The sequence below is a fragment of the Nipponia nippon genome, unplaced genomic scaffold, assembly GCF_047370975.1.
Source record: "Nipponia nippon isolate SJK-2023a ecotype South Korea unplaced genomic scaffold, ASM4737097v1 scaffold_3, whole genome shotgun sequence".
Classification (NCBI taxonomy): Eukaryota; Metazoa; Chordata; class Aves; order Pelecaniformes; family Threskiornithidae; genus Nipponia; species Nipponia nippon.
This window is the reverse complement of record NW_028262347.1, coordinates 125,545,353-125,549,663: the sequence shown is the minus strand read 5'-3', so window position 1 is coordinate 125,549,663 and position 4,311 is coordinate 125,545,353.

Sequence of the window (4,311 nt, the reverse complement as noted above, 5' to 3'; positions counted from 1 at the left end):
CAGGCGCCACAGGGCCGCAACCCCCGCGCATGCGTCGCGGCGGCCCGGGCCCGGCGGGGAGGCGGCCGCCATCTTGGGGCGGGAAGGGTCAGTGCCCGGCCGGGCGGGAGGGCGGCGGCCGCCGCAGGCCGCGGCGAGAAGCGAGTCGGTGTTCGGCTCTGCTCCGGCTGGCTGGTGTTCAGCCCTCTGAGGGGAGGTTGTTTTGCACGCCGCCTCCCTTCCCCTGCGCAGCCTTCCGTGCCACCGAGAAATACGATGCAGATTCACGAACATAAATCTAAAGATAATACACATGTATTCAGTAACGGAGGCGTTTTATTAGTGAGGCTGGTGTTTCCTTACCCACACCTGCTGCTGGCACTTCCCCTGTGCTGGGCACTGGTGAGGCCGCCCCTCGAATGCTGTGCTCAGCGCTGGGCCCCTCACCCCAAGGCGGCCATGGAGGGGCTGGAGCGTGGCCAGAGCAGGGCAGCGAGGCTGGGGCAGGGGCTGGAGCCCAAGGCTGGGGAGGAGCGGCTGGGGGAGCTGGGGGGGCTCAGCCTGGAGAAGAGGAGGCTGAGGGGAGCCCTCATCGCTCTCTGCAACTGCCTGAAAGGAGGCTGGAGCCGGGGGGGTCGGTCTCTTCTCCCCAGGAACAAGCGATGGGACGAGAGGGAACGGCCTCAAGCTGCGCCAGGGCAGGTTTGGGTTGGGTATTGGGAAAAACTTCTTCCCCCAAAGGGCTGTCAGGCCCTGGCCCAGGCTGCCCAGGGCAGGGGCTGAGTCCCCATCCCTGGGGGGATTTAAAAGCCAGGGAGATGTGGTGCTTGGGGACATGGTTTAGTGGTGGGCTTGGCAGTGCTGGGTTAACGGCTGGACTTGATGATCTTCAAGGTCTTTTCCAACATAAACGATTCTATGATTCTACATGGCTGTCATCTACCTCCAGTAACATCAGCTGAAAGTAAATCCTCAAACTGCTTTATCGTTGGTGAACGAGGAAAACAGACCCGTATTTTGCATGTCTTAGATATATTTTTAAGGAAAACAAAAAAGCTTTGCCAGTGCTCTATCTAAATATGGAGATAACTCTGATAAAAGGTCCCTGTTCATGATATGATTACCAAACTAAGACTGCTTTAATTCTGGATGAAAATACCCATAAAAGGTTTTAATGTCATATAGAAAATCCATATCTTGAATAATTTTGTTAGTTTTCTAGAATCTACCAATTCAAACAAGACCTCAGGTTTGTCTTCACCATCAAAAAGTTATTAATAATTAACACTTCTATTGCCAAAATAACGCGGCTTCTGTTTCTAGTGAAGAAAAGACTTAAAGATTACAAACCAATGTAATTGACATAAAAAAGGAACCCAGAAGTTTATAGTATTTACGTATTAGAATATAAAGCTGGAAAAAAAGATTAATTGGGATGTGAGAGGACTCAAAGGCTCACACCCACCTTCAGCTCTGGGATGGGTTCGGTGTACGGAATGGGAAGGCAGGCAGGCAGTGCGCTCTGTTCGCGTGTCGTAATCTTTTGCTACAAAAGCAGCATCACAGCAGTATTTTTTCCAACGAGCTTGACACAGGAATGCTCACACTTGAAAGTAATAGCAGGCCACTTAAACTGTACTCTTAAAAAAGAGACAAAAGGTACGATAGGACAGGTTGGTTGTAATTCTTACCATTCATATCAGGTTGCTATTCAGGACCGACATATTACCATTTTCCTTCATATTTGCCAAGACAGTCTATTGAAAAGAATCGGATATAATGTCAACTTGAAATTAGATTTTCACTCCTCAAGCTCACTGCCCATAAATATGCAGCTGTTACAACTCATGCCACTGGAACCAGGATTACCACTGGTGATGGGGAATCACATTGTGAGGAAATGGAACAAGATAAGAAGAGCGAATATTTTATTTTGTTTTGTCTAATAATACTTATGTCCTTTTGATGCGGAAAGAGGAAAAAAAAAATCCAAAATACTGCCTTATCTCTGCGCTGTTAGAAAGATGGTCATAAAGCAGCCTGAAGGATGTTTACTGTTCTTATAAATTTAATGTAAAATTTTGACACATTAATCATCAACAACATTTTATCTGAAATCTCAAAAAGCACAGCAGAAATTAATCCAAAATAAAATCTTAATAACTCCATTGAGTTACCGTCTTTTCTCAAAGAATATTTCTAGGTAAACAAAAGCATATAAGAACTTTTGAAGAAAAAGAAAAAAGATGTAAAAGTGCATGCTTTGTATAAACAAATTCTAGTTGACATAAAGTACGTTGCTACCACGCTGCACAAATAGCCGCTCACGGGAACGACCTGAAGTCAGCGCGTGACACCGTAGGGGAGTAACAGGCCAACTAAAAATGGATTCAACTTTAAGGTTGTTCTCAGACCACCCTACATCTTCACTGTTCAACAGTAAGGTTCTTCTTCGATTACTTTTGAAAAGCAGCAAGTGGAGGATGTATCTGAAAATTTCGATAAAGTCTTCTTCACTGTTTAGCTGTTCAATGCTTATTAATTGACTACATTACCAGAGAGAAAAAAATAGTTTAGAAACAAACTTTTGGAATAAATTAGAAGTATTTTAACGAAATTCTGAACAGAGTGTATGAATCATGAAGAGAGATCACCACAACTTGTTCGTCTTAACAGTTATAGGTTGGTCTTAACTGGTGTCGTGATCAAAGCAGCAAGCAAAAAGATTTCACAGGCAGGATAAGAAGTACGGGAACCTCAGTTCTGTTTACTGATTGCGACATCTCTCAGATGGTTTGGGATGAGTGGAGGGAAGAGAGCCTAATTCTGTATATTTTCTCTGGCATTTTAACCTGAGAGAAAACCAATGGCATAACCAGAAATTTGTAAGAATAGAAAATCTTTGGGGAAAGCATATTTAAGATTTTATACTATATTTTGCTGAGTTTCAGAGCTCTTAAAAATTACTGTTCCTTTCAGTCACAAAACAAGGAAAAAACAGTAATTTCTTCCCCATAAAGTATTTCTTCGAAAGAAAATAATTTTGCTTAAATTCCAAATTCTTGTGTTAGCTACCTAAGTCCCACAGATTGCCTAATTTCAGATCATAAAGAAAAATCCGATATTAAATAATCTAGAACACGGAGCAAATAGCATATAACCTCCTCCTGCAGCTCTTTCCTGACTAATGAAAAGCATTAGACCGTGTAGAGTGGCATAGGACACAGCGCTGTGCCATTAGTAAGACAAAAATATGGAATTCCACAAACCTGTTTCCTAATGGTAAATTCTTTCGCCTTTTAAGTTCCCTAGTACCACACAAAATGCGCCTTCTGTCTGATCTAAGCGATCTGTTTGATGAAAGACAGGCTTACATTTGTGGAAAAGGCTGGAATTTTTGCGATAAGAAAACACGCCGCTATAGTCTGATTAACTCCTGTCTTATTATTTATTGTCCATATTGTGGGTCCCATGGCCTGACCCTTTTCCAACAAATGGAGCTACTTTTTCACTGCGAAGGAATTCAGCGCGGATCGTGGCCTGTTCAGGTCAACGCAAAACGGGACGGAGGGCGTAAGTGCTCTCTAGTCCGGGGGCCAGAGCTCAATGACACGCTTACACGTCGGGAATGACTCGCCCTACTTCAGCTGTAGGGCAGATGTAGCTTCTGGAAATAAATGTCTTGCTCCGTAGCCTATGTCAACTACAGCTATGTCACGTAATTTAAAACCTCATTCTTTAATAAGGTTCACAAGACCTTTTCAAGGTTCGTTTGGAAGGTAAAAACAAGGATTGCTGTTAAAAATGTATAGGCCCATTGAGACGCAGGAGAGCTAAATCTCCCTAACATTAGGCCATATTTCTGGGCATCCCATATGGAGTATTTGGCAGCACGGTCCCAGGGAAACCCGGGGCCTCAATGACTCCAGATTGAACAACAGGCAGCGGGCCAAATTAATCTGGCAAGCCTCCCATAGTGCCCAGTTGATCTACTGCTCACCTCGAGTTGCAAGGAACTTGATTGCCGAGGCGATATCCAAACCGGGATGAAAGAAAACCTGCAGACGCAGCGCGCCGCAGTGGCGTGGGCGGTCGCTCCCCAGTGCCGCCCGTATTTTCCAGCCCTGCCTGAGTAAGTCAGTTTACAAAAGAATTGTGTCTTGGTTTACATTTGCTAATTACCATATTGTAGTGCTGAAGTACTGAAATACATATTCCTTACAGACGCGGGTTTTATTCTGTTACATTCAAGCTGGGAATTCCCCGTAAAATATTGATGTGTTTAAACATAATTCTTGTTCTAGCCAGTCCCTGAACCCACAACTTTATGTG